This window comes from Malaclemys terrapin, chromosome 1, assembly GCF_027887155.1.
Source record: "Malaclemys terrapin pileata isolate rMalTer1 chromosome 1, rMalTer1.hap1, whole genome shotgun sequence".
In the NCBI taxonomy this organism is placed as follows: Eukaryota; Metazoa; Chordata; order Testudines; family Emydidae; genus Malaclemys; species Malaclemys terrapin.
This window is the reverse complement of record NC_071505.1, coordinates 24,547,167-24,560,049: the sequence shown is the minus strand read 5'-3', so window position 1 is coordinate 24,560,049 and position 12,883 is coordinate 24,547,167. Positions and strand designations below refer to the sequence as shown.

Here is a 12,883-nt window from a genome sequence, read left to right as displayed (position 1 = left end):
TGCCACCAATCAGAAGTGAGGGGGAAAGAGGGTAGCGAGGCGGTGCGGCGGATGGGGGGGAGTTGGCTGTGTCTCCATGACAACCCGAGACGCTCTGGGGCTGGTAAACATGCGGCTCGAGGCTGCCAGGCAGCTGCTAGGGGGACCTGCAGGGAACAAAACGCCCCGGAGGAGGAACCTGACTGGGTAGGAAACACCAGGTAAGAGGAGCCCCGGGAAGCACAGACGCCTCAGTGCAGCGGCTGTGGCTGGTTCCTTGAGGGGGAGAGACGCTGGCTTAAAGGAAGAGGGGGCTGGGGTGCTAAAGAGTGGGGGAGCCGTGAGGTATTTGGGGGAGGGGATCGCACTCTGCAGGGTGTGGGGCACACGTGGAGGGGTCCACGCTGCAGAAGGGAAGCACACCCTGGCAGTGTGGTGAGAGGCATGGGGTGGGCACCCTGGGTAGCTCGGTGAGGGGAGGGCCTGCTCCAGGCACCAGCGAAGGACGCAGGTGCCTGGGGCGGTCAATAGAAAGGGGCGGCACTCCGTCCGTTGTTGCAGCGGCACATCTGGCGGCAGGTCCTTCAGTCCCTCGCTTCCTCCTCGGCGGCTCTTCAGCAGCAGCTCAGTCGGATTTATCTTTCTTTCTTTTTTTTCCTCTTTGCCACTTGGGGCGGCAAAAAAGCTGGAGCCAGCCCGGGTGAGGGGCATGCGAAGGGCACGAATTTCCTGAGGTGGGGCACGATGGGTGGTGTTACACGCCAAGGTGTTGGCGGTGATGTAACGCTGACAGACCCTGGTTGTTGGTGGTGGGCTCGAACCTGGAACTTAAATCATAAGCCTCTACTGCTTTAGCTAAAAGCTAAGTGGCTGGTAGCAGACTCATTTTGATTTCTTTCTCTAACTGGTCTCGGTGCCACTAGATGGGACAGAACACTACCCCACAAGTATTTGCAGGTTACATACTTCCGCTACCTGAGGAAGCGCATCCCAAGCTTCAGAGACTTCCCAGTTAGAATCCGGATGAGCCCCCGCGTATAACGCCTACAGACCCCTGGTTGTCGGCGGGTGGGATTGAACCTGGTGTCTCCGGAGCTCAAAGCATGAGCCTCTACTGCATGAGCTAAAAGCCAACTGGCTGATAGCTAAGGCTGTAGAGCAGACTCATTTTATCTCTCTAAGTTGTCTCGATGCCATTAGATGGGACAGAACACCACACTCAGAAGGTGTGTGGGTTACAGTGACACCTAGTGGTCAGAGCAGGAATCTGTCCTAGTGGCCATAGCGGAATCAGAGGGCAGAGCTGGAGTTGCGTTGGGGAGACAAGCCATCAGGCAGCCAGGAGCAGAGGCACATTTGACTTCTATTTTGGGGGAGTAAGGGCTTAATACTATTAATAATAGGTATAGGTGTAACTTCTGGATTTACCAATTGTTAGTGATACTTAAATTCGTAGGCGATCCCTCGAGGATGATCTCTTTCACAGGTTTTATTTTTCATGGGTTCTTTGGTGACTGAGGAGTCCGATTCTTGAGCCACAGGCTCGTTAGCAGACATTGCAGGTGGTGTTAGAAGACAGGGTTGGGCCACGATTGCTGCATAACAGTTGTCTTTCCTTTCTTTTCTGGCATTTTTCTGCGACCAGGGCAAGGCAGTTTTCCTCAAAAGTGGACATTCCCTCTCTGACAAGTCTTTGCCCATTATCTCTATCCTGGGCTGCTGTCTCCCAGTGTGTGGTGTTGATGCCACATTTCTTTATGTTTAACTTGAGGGTGTCTTTAAAGCATTTCTTTTGGCCTCCCCATTTCCTTTCTCCTTTGGTGAGTTGAGCGTACAGCAGTTGTTTTGGTAAGCGTACATCAGGCACACGCACACAGTGCCTGCTCCACCTCAGCTGGTGTTGGATAATCAGGGCCTCAACACTGAAGATGTTGGCCTCTGTGAGGACACTGACATTAGTGCAATGATCTTCCCACTTTACGTTGAGTATCTTCCGAAGAAAGTGCTGGTGCTGGCGTTCCAGGTTTTTCAGGTGTTTTCTGTAGGTCACCCAAGTCTCATAGCCACCACTTTATAAACAAAGTCTAGTGTTCTAATGTTGTGATTGTTGAACACCCGGTGAGACAGTCTGCCAAAGGCTACCATTAAGGCAAACTAGGTGGTTGCCTGGGGCGCCAAGATTTGGGGGCGCCAAAAAGCGGTGCCCCCAATTTTTTTTACAGCATTCCTGGGCTGGGCTGCTGGTGGCGCACTGACACGTGCGGCTCAGACTCCCTCTCCCAGCGCAGCTCCCCCCACACACACACCCCTCCCCCACCCCGTGGCAGCTCCCCAGCCCCTCGGCTCGGGGAGCCGTGCGGCAGCTCCCCACCCCAGCTCACCTCTGCTACGCCCCCTCCCCGAGCGCACGGTCACCGCTCCACTTCTCCCGCCTCCCAGGCTTGCGGCGCCAATCAGCTGTTTGGCACCGCAAGCCTGGGAGGGGAGGAGAATTAGAGCGGGGGTGGCGTGCTCGGGAAGGAGGTGGAGCAGAGATGAGCGGGGGGGGAGCTGCTGTGGAGGAGCGCCTCAGGGCAGGGAGGGTAGCTGCCGTGGGGGGGGGGTGCCTCAGGGCGGGAGGGGCGGGGCGCGAAACTTCCTTGCACCGGCCCTGGGCACAGCGAATTCTGTGCTAAATCTTGACTTCTATGTCTGCCCTTTTTAAGAGCTGGCTGCCAAGATAGGCAAAGTCAATCCAACGTTGAATGCCAATGCCCTGTGGTAGACAGTCTTGGGTTAATGTTCTCATAGCTGCTAAGAAAATGGAGAAAAGGGTGGGTGCCAGTACACAACCTTGTTTTATGCCAGTTTGGATGACAAAGGGCTCAGAGGTAGAGCCACTGCACAGGATGGTGGCAGTCATCTGGGCATGGAGGAGGCTTACAGTGGTGATACATTTGTTTGGGCAGCCAAACTTTGACATGATTTTCCACAGAGCCTCATGGTTGGCAGAGTCAAAGGCTTTGGTTAGATTGATAAAGGCCATATACAACTTCTGGTGTTGTTCACATTTTTCCTGGATCTGCATCGCTGCGAAAATCATATTGGTTGTGCCTCGTGATGGTCTGAAGCCGCACTGGGACAATTTAAGTACTTCCTCTGCAAGAGGGAGCAGGTGATTCAGTAAGATTCTAGCAAGAATATTCCCAGCAATGGAGAGGAGGGCAATGGCTCCATAGTTGCTGCAGTCAGCCCTGTCTCCTTTTTTGAAAATGGTGATGTTGGCATTACGTAATTCAGCAGGGATTTCTTCAGTGCGCCAGATTTTGAGGAGCAGCAAGTGAAGCTTGTTAATCAGTGTTTCTCCCCCCACTTTCAGTATTTCAGCTGGTATGCCATCAGGACCTGGTGCTTTATTGTTCATTTATTTAATTGCTTTGCAGACCTCCTCAGGTGTTGGGGGTGGTTGGCAAGAGTTTCCCAAATTGGGTGCTGAGGGATGGAGTCAATGGTTGTCATCAGTCACTGTCGAGTCTCGATTTAGAAACTTTTGGTAGTGTTCCTTCCAGCACTCTTTGATGGATTCGTTATCTTTAAGATGAGTACTTCCATCTTCGGATCTCAGAGGCATGAGGCCACATGAGCTTGGTCTGTATAGGGTCTTTGTCTCACAAAAAAAGCTCCGCATGTCATGTCTGTCAGCGAATGTTTGGATTTATTTTGCTTTGTCCTCCCACCATTTGTTTTTGATTTCTCAGATCCTTTTTTGAGCTTCCGCTTTTAGCTGATGGAAAAAGCTCTGCTTCTGACTGGATAGTGGTTGGTTTTGCCAGTCGCAGAAAGCTTTTCTTTTCTGGTCCAAAAGGATTGTAATCGCAGTAGCGTTGTTGTCAAACCAGTCCTGATGATGGCAGGTAGCAAGGCCAATGGATTCCTTGCAAACCTCATGGATGGTCTGTTTTAGGGCTTCCCAGTCTTCTTTGACACTTATGTTGTCATTTCCAGGTGTGCATATGGCCAGTTTTTCACTGAGAAGTGTTTGGAAGTTCTCTTGGTATACTGAGGATTGTAGTCTTTGGATGTTGTATTGCTGTTTGTGTGATTTGGTTGCTTTCTATGTTTCGGTGCAATCCTGATGTACATGACTTACTATGCTAAACAGAACCGAGCCCTTTCATGTAACTATGAATCATGTCTCCCTGGTTTTAGAGCTACATAAACATGCAATGCACACATCAAACAAATCCATCGCTATCGCCTGTCGCCTTTGCCCATCTGCCCAAGCACATTCCACTTTCGTTTAACCTTCCCCGTTCACTCTGTCAGTCACCAGGGCTTGACACAGTCAGTGCTGCACACTGCACAGGTGCTTGGGAAACAGCTCAGATATTATGTTCATTTGCTACAATGTTACCGGTGCTGATTAGAATGCACCCCTATGTCTAGATACCTGTGTTTCTGGGACAAGTCTCATATTTTATAGGCTAGTAAAATTGAAATGGTCCCAGGCTGGAGCTCTGCTGTGAGGGTCAGGAGCTGTTCTCCTCCCCTCCCCTTAGGTAGCCCACGTGCGGAAATGAACCTGGACGCACAGAGTACCTGGCATCACTACTTGCCAACCGAACATTCCTTCACACCCCCCCAAAGGGTTGGGGGGGCGGGTTAATTGAACTGGTGCAAGATTGTGTGTTGACAAGGAACTAGTCTCTAGAAGAAACTTATTCAAACGGACCATTTCCATCAGGAAGACGTGCATGGTACACATACGTGCTATAACTAAGGCTGCGAGTCTGTCACAGAGGTCACAGAAGTGACGGATTCCATGACTTTCTGGGACCTCCATGACTTCTGCAGCTGCAGCGGTGGAAGCAGTGGAGCAGTGGCAGTGGGGCCCCAGACTGCCCACTGGCCTGGAGGAGCAGTGGCGGCGGCCTGGAGGAGCAGTGGCAGCGGGGTCCCGGGCCGCCTCCCGGCCCAGAGTGATAGCTGCTGGGCCACGGGCTGCCCCCTGCCCAGAGCAGCAGTGGCAGCAGCAGGCCCCTGGCTGCCCCTCCCGCACAGGAGCAGTAGTGGCGGCAGGGCCTCAGGCCACTTCCCACCCCTGGGAGCAGCAGCGTCCGCTAGAGCACACCCCTCCCCACCCTCCCCCAAGCACCTAAGATTTAGTAATGGGTATTCTTAGTAAAAGTCATGGGCAGGTTACTGGCCATGACTTTTTGGTTATTGCCAGTGATCTGTCCGTGACTTCGTGACTTTTACTAAAAATACCAGTGATTAAATCGTAGCCTTAGCTATAACACCTATTACGAGAGCACCAGCTATGATCCCAGTTGTGAACCACATAGGCACTGACTCCATAGGTGCTCTGGGGCTCTAGGACCCACGGAAAAAAAATAGTGGGTGTTCAGCACCCACTGGCAGCCCCGCAGATCAGCCCCTCCCCCTCCCCCCAGCCCTCCTGCCCATGTACCTTGCCAATCAGTTCCCCCCCTCCCCCAGTGCCTCCTGCCCATCACAATCAGCAGTTCAGTGGCATGCAGGATGTGCTGGGGGGAGGGGGAAGAGCGCGGGCAGGAAGCAGCAGGGGAAGGGGCGAGATTGGGAAGAGGTAAGCTCCGGGCAAGGGATGGAGTGGGGTTGGGGCCTGGGGTGGAGCAGGGGGTCGAGCACTCCCCGGGAGGTTGGCACCTCTGCTTACTCATACTGGTGAGTAGTTAGTTACTTGCATGAGTAGTCCCATTTAAGTCCATTGGATTGCTTGCGTGGTAACTGCTTATCATTATGAGTAAATGGTTCCACCGTCTGGCTCTGTGTTCTCAATTTATGCAAATATAAGTTAACTTGAATGCATAATTGTTAAACAAGCTTAAGTTAGTAAAAGAGGACACCTCTTTAGTGTGCTACTTCAGTACTAAAAATTTACAATGTGGTATTACTCTGGCAAAGAATCTGTGTTCCTACTACTATGAGACAACAAGTGCAGAGAAGAGCAATTGTAGTGCTTTCTGTATCTTTCATGTGTAAAGTTGAAAAGCTGAACTCGAGGAGTCTTTGAACGCTAAGACTGGATGATTGGCAGTTATTAATAATTCAATAAAATGTGTTTCTCAACCAGGGGCAGCTCTAGGCACCAGCAAAGCAAGCATGTGCTTGGGGCAGCCCATTTGCAGGGGCGGCAGGGATCCAGCATGGGAGCTGAGAACCAACAGGGGGCCCTGGGAGCTGTAGTTCCTTGGTTAGCTCCCTGCCTATAGAGCCAGCCCTGGAGCAGGGAAAGAACTACATTTCCCAGCATTCCCTTGGCTACTACCAACAGGAAAGAGGGGGAGGGAGTGAGGTAGCTGAGATCTCATGCTGCAGCTTGCTGTGAATGGAGAGCTGCACTGTGAAGGGTAGGGATACCATATTTTAACATTCAAAAAATAGGACACTCCACAGGGAGGGAGGGTAACCCCACCTTGCCCCCATCCACTCCCTCCGACTGCCCCCCACAGAAACCCCAACCCATCCAACCCCCCCCTGCTAACTGATCACCCCCTCCCGGGACCCCTGCCCCTAACTGTCCCCCAGGACTCCACCCCCTATCTAAGCACCGCTGCTCCTTGTCCCCTGATTGCCCCCTCCTGGGACCCTGCCCCTAACTGCCCCTTGGGACCCCATCTAAGCCTCCCTTCTCCTTGTCCCCAACTGCCCCCTCCTGAGACTCTCCCCAACTTCCGCCCTAGGACCCCACCCCCTATCTGTCCCCTGGCAAACCCCTGGGACTCCAATGCCTATCCAACCGCTGCCTGTTCCCTGACTGCCCCCCCAGCCCCCTTACCGTGCCACTCAGACCAGCATGTCTGGCTCCACGCAGCACCAGACACACTGCTGCATACATGCTGCCGTGCTCCCCCGCGGAGCCACAGCCCCCTTCCCACACCGCCAGCACCTGCCTTCCAGATTTGAACACCTCAAAATTCAGGAGTGCTCAAGCTCAGTTTGGGCAGCTGTTACTTCATTTCTCCCAAATCAAATATACTGATCCACTGTAACTTGCTGTAGAAAAAGTAGGATAAAATTGAGCAAGAAATGCTTCCCAGTGGTTATTAGGACTGGAATTGCTCTTTTCAACAGCCATTGCCTTTTTGTTTGTTTGTTTGTTTAAAAGGAAGACAGTGATATTCCATTGGCAAATTCCCCATAAAAAGAAAGAGTGGAACAAAAGAATAATAAAGGCACCTGAATTTTTCCTCATTTATGTAGGACAGTCTTATAATATGCATCCAGATATCCTCCAGTCACACAAGCTGAAAATTGTTCCACTTTACTGCAGTTCTGTAACCATATGGGAACCAATCCTGTCTGTGTTCTGTGCACATCTAAAATTCCTGCTGAATGACCTGCCATGGGAGCGAGTTACCACTGACCCAGGGCTGCGGTGGAAGGAGGGTGCAGGTGGGGGGGGAAGAGCCCAGGGCTGGGGCGGCAGGAGGTGTGTGTGGGGGGCAATGGTGGGGAGGAATGAGGGAGCCCAGAGCTGGGGCGGCAGGGGTTGTGGGTGGGGGGGGGGGAGAGCCCAGGGCTGGGGCAGTGGGGGGGTGCAGTGAGGAGCCCAGGGCTGGGACGGGGGGGCAGCCAAAATTTTTTTTGCTTGGGGCGGCAAAAAACCTAGAGCCGGCCCTGTTCTCAACATACATCTTTCTGTAATTCAGTTTCTAAATTTGAAGAATGAAAGTTTAAAGGGACTGTCAATTCTATTTAATTTGGCAGTTCTTCTATGAAGAGAGAGAGTGTATAAATATGGTACCTTCTTAAGCAGCAGATCTGCTCCATCTGCATATACAGGGTCTTATCTTATTTGAGTATCTGCAATAAGATTATACTGTTTTTCACTCCTGTTAGTCCTGCAAAAATTAACACAGCTAGGCAGGGCCAGCGCAACCCATTAGGCGACTTAGACAGTCGCCTAGGGTGCTACAATTTGGGGGGCAGCAACCACGGTGGTATTTCGGCGGCAGGACCTTCCGCCGCCTCTGTGGGGGGTGGCATTTCGGGGCAGGACCTTCCGCCGCCTAGGGCAGCAGAAAAGCTGGCGGTGCTCCTGCAGCTAGGAGAGAAAGAGCTTGATTCCATTCTGATTTATCCACAGAACTCTTTACTAAAGGGGTCTTATGGTTAAGGCATTGAACTTGGACTCAGGATCTGGGTTCAGTTCTTGACTGCTAAAGACCTTTCGATGTGGCCTTGGGTAAGTCACTTATGACTCAATACTGCAAACTGCTCCATTGACTGGACCTCTGTGTGACTTCATTGGAGATCAAAAGTGTGTTTGTCTTGCAGTTCTCAGTGCAAGATCAAGGCGTTGGCCTCTTTAGGTAAGTCTACACTGCAACTGGGAGCAAACCTCCCTGCTTGGGTAGATAGACTGACGCTAGCAGGGCTTGAGCTATTGCTAGTGGTGCTCCAACTATCAGGCTAACAATTGCAGTATGGACATTGCAGCCTGGTCTGGAGCTAGACTTGAGTGCTCAAGTCTCCATGTCCATATTGCTATTTTTAGCACGATAGCTTGATCCCAGCTAGTACAAGGCTCTCTACCCAGGCTGGGAGGCAAAACTGCATCTGCAGTGCACATCTGTATTCTGAAAACATTCCAAAACTGTAGAACCATTGTGTAAGTTTGTAACTCGTTCCAAGTTTCATTTCTATTTGAATTAGACATTTCACTTTTTAGATATTGGAATACCATGTTACTTCTCTGCTTTGCATTGTGACCCTAAAGTCTAGTATCTCCCAAGGTACTTTTTAATTCCAGTATTTGGGAAGCAATTGATGTATTAATTATAAATTTATATTAGGTCCATGGAGAATGGCATATGTCTTTATTACAGTACAAACTGCTTCCATTTTAAAAGCAACATAGCTTTGTTAGTTCTTCCCCCCGAATAGTTTAGACCAGCAGTTCTCAACCAGGGGCCGGAGGCCCCGTGGGAGGCTGCAAGCAGGTTGCAGGGGGTCCACCAAGCAGGGTTGGCATTAGACTCACTGGGGTCCAGGGCAGAAAGCTGAAGCCCCGAGCCCTGTCACCCAGGGCTGAAGCTGAAGCCTGAGCAACTTAGCTTCACGGGCATGGGGCCCCGGAGAACTGCCCTGCTTGCTACCCCCTAACACTTGCCCTGGCTTTTATATGTAGAAAACCAGTTGTTGTGGCACAGGTGGGCTGTGGAGTTTTTATAGCCTATTCAGGGGGCCTCAGAAAGAAAAAGGTTGAGAACCCCCGGTTTAGATAGTGTAACTGCAACCTACAGTGTGAATGCCATATATCAACACACACTTCCACACACATGGATTCTTCATCTCTGTTTAGAATTTCTTCCTTGTAGCCTTTGTTTCTTTTTCTTAAAATCTTTCAGCATGGCTTAGAGACCTGAACAAAACAGCAGCAACATTGAGATAATAAACATATTTAGCAATTTTAACATTTTGTTGATGAAAATTATTTTATTTATCAACATGTGTATATGTTTATGCACAATATTTCCTGGATTCAGTCTTGGCATCTGTGCTGTTTACATTGGTCTCACAATGTTTTGGCTCCTCCAGGAGACAATCAAATTGTTTTTTTCCCATTAGCAAATATAGTTGCTTAAATCTATCAGTAAAAGTCAAAACATCCTTGAAGGAATTCCAAACAGCACTAAAAGCAGGCTTAAATTTTACCATTCAAAGATTTCACTGCCCTAAGAGACCACCGTACCTTTCATTAGCCAAATGTAAATGATACAACACTTTTGTGTTTGTTTTTTTCCCCCGACAACGGTTCTCAAAAAAGGGCAGGGGCTATTTTCTCAAGACTTGGCACTCTGGTTTTTGAGTTGGAAGATACTGGAATTTTTATCTGAGAGTTCTAAATTGTGCTATTTCAAATAGTGATTTGGAACCCACTCAGAAAGAAAATTAGGTTTATCTATTTTACTTCAATTTAATCCTGACTTCTGTCATTTTATTATAAACAATTTTAGGTTAGGAAAAAACAATTCATTACATACTACATTGTAGGTTTGAGGGGATGGCAAGCTAGGCTAATTTGTGGGTGGGTTCCACCTAGCACAACTAATTTGGCCTGTGCTAGTACTCAGTGCTGCAACAGAATGTCAAGTTCTCTGCACAGCAGTTACTGCCATTGTGAAGCAGATGAAAATATAGTCTTACCTGAATTTACTTCTGTTGACAAAACACAGAAAGGTGTATAAGAGGACAGAGCACAAAGTGAACCTTTACAGAAGGCCACAATCTGTCCTTGAGAATGTTTGGAGCTATAAAAGACAAAATGGTGGTAAAACTACAGCAGCCTGGCAATCAGTGGGGCAAGAGCTGAGATAATATGCTGTGTCACTGAGAGTGTGGAGAACAGCAGCTGCATCCTAAAGCCTCATTTTGTAGCTAGTTACAATCCAAAATATGAAATTATAGCTTCTATATAAAGTTTGACTGTGTTACAAAAGATCACTTACATTGAATGCTAACTGTTCATTTCAAAATATGATGGTGTAAGCACCAAAGCAGTTCAGTTACTGTGTGTCATGCTACAGCACCATGAGTGGCTAAAAAGTCCAGTACCCAAGTGACAGTCCTTGCCATAGATAATGCACATGTAAAGTGCGGGGCCAGAGGTTGAAGCCAAATTACTACTAGCTCTCGAGACCTGCTGCCTTTTTCTCTGTGCTCTCTTTTTTTTTCCTCTCTCAACCACCTCTCTTCAACCTCTGACTCCCTGGTGCAGCACAGTCCTCCACTATAGCCTATTGCTAGTAGCATCTTTCCAGATTGTGCTGTCAATGTTGAAAGTTTTCGAGTCCCTCTTGCATATGTCCTTGAACCGAGCCTAGATCAGCCCAGTGGCTTTGGAGCAGCCACATGCTCTTTATATAGGAGATACTTTACATAATGGCAAAAATTGACACTTGTGGGTGCTTTGCAAATGTGGTACAAATATGAGCCTTATTGTGTCATGTAATAATTTAAAATTGTAAATTAAAGTAAAATTGAGAGGCAGGGTAACCCTGTGGTTAAGGCACTAGTCTCAGGTTCCATAGATCTGGGTTCATTTCTCAGTTTTGTCATAGATTTTCTATATAACCTTGGGTAAATTACTTAATCTCTCTGTGCCTCTATTCCCCATCTATAAAATGGGGGTAATAGTACTTTCTGTGTCTGTCTTGTCTTTTAGGGGCAGTCACTGTCTCATACTATCTGTTGTACAGAACCAAGCAGGATGATCTCTACAGTCTTGGTTGGGGCCTCTAGTTACCTAGAGTATTGTAGAGCTGGCTCCCACTTATGCAAGAAACTTGGTGATCTCCATTCGTAAAACAGAACATTTATAAAGATGGGATTTTGCCAAATACAAGAGGAGGAATGTAATGCAGCCAGATTCTCAGATCTTTATTCACTCCTGACTTGGGCTAAATACCTTTTTATTTTATCACTATTTGTTAACTATTATTGAACTCTTCACAGTGTTTTAGGATAGAGTGTGTGTGACTGGCATCCCGGGGGAGCCAACTGAAGTCACTCAATTAGGGTGAACTGCAAAAAATATGGCAGGCAATCCCCCAAGCTGGTGGATATTCCAATAGTTAGATTTACCAAGCCAGCACAAAACAGCTCCTATTACACCTCACTGATTACTCAGAAGCCAACAACACAGTTCCCTTAAAGTAACCCAACCTCAGACCTCCACCTAGACACCCAAGTCAAATATGATGAGGATTAATGAAAAGATCTTACTCATCATATAAAAAAGGTTCTACCAATCCCAAAGGATCAGACACATTATCCCCTAGGTTAATGAATATTCTAGATCTTACCCAAATACATGCTTACAGCCAATTCTTATTAACTAAACTAACATTTATTAAAAAAGAAAAGAGAATATAGGTTAAAAGATAATATACATACAGACATGAGTTCAATTCTTGAGGTTCCGATTCATAGCAAAGATGGTGAGCTTTGTAGATGCAAAGAGATCTTTCAGAAATAGTTTCTAGGTTATAGTCCAATGTTTATATTCAGGGTGATCCAGTCAGAACTAGGTCTCAGTCCTTATGGCTTAGACTTCCCCTGCATGAAATCTCAAGCAGATCTGAAATAAAAGTGGTCAGGATCCAAGGGTCTTTTATGCAGTTTTCTAGCATCCACTTGACCATACAATCCTGGGTAAACAATAAGCTTTTGATGTAACCTTCTGTTTCCTAAACCTCACCAGTAATTAACTACATGGATTAACATAAAATAATTTTAAAGTTTGAGATAAACTGCTTAATGGATAAGAGACACATAGACGATGACATTATTGCAGCCAAAATTCATCTAAATGTTAATATTCCCTTTTGATCTCTTAATCAATAGCTGTAGTGACAGACAGGAACTGTCTGTTTACATGGCTAGCAGATATAAGTAAACACACACAATTACAGGTTTCAGAGTAGCAGCCGTGTTAGTCTGTATCCGCAAAAAGAACAGGAGTACTTGTGGCACCTTAGAGACTAACAAATTTATTAGAGCATAAGCTTTCATGGACTACAGCCCACTTCTTCGGCTGCATCGAAGAAGTGGGCTGTAGTCCACGAAAGCTTATGCTCTAATAAATTTGTTAGTCTCTAAGGTGCCACAAGTACTCCTGTTCTTTTTGCACACACAATTAGTATCACTTCTAACAACATAGGCTAGAACTTTTAAATTAAAACCTATCTAGCATCAAATGGCCCTAATTACCATTCACATACCTGTCTAACATGACTTTAAAGGTTGGCTCTGGGTTATTTAGCCTGCCAGCTGTTTAACCCTTTCTGGCCCTGTGTTACACTTTATTTAAGATTCATTGCAATTATATAATAGTGGTAACAATAATGATTTGCATGGTTATATTTTAATTAGACAA

General features: G+C 47.7%; 1 protein-coding gene across 3 annotated transcripts in view; it reads left to right on the top strand.

The window, feature by feature from the left end:
• The first annotated feature begins 103 nt into the window (after window positions 1–103).
• CCDC146 (coiled-coil domain containing 146) overlaps window positions 104–12,883 on the top strand; it is a 120,963-nt gene continuing 108,183 nt past the window's right edge. For all 3 annotated transcript variants that reach the window (XM_054017647.1, XM_054017640.1, XM_054017634.1), the window contains exon 1: window positions 104–200. The gene's annotated coding sequence lies outside the window, so the exon portion shown is untranslated. The remainder of the gene's footprint in view (window positions 201–12,883) is intronic.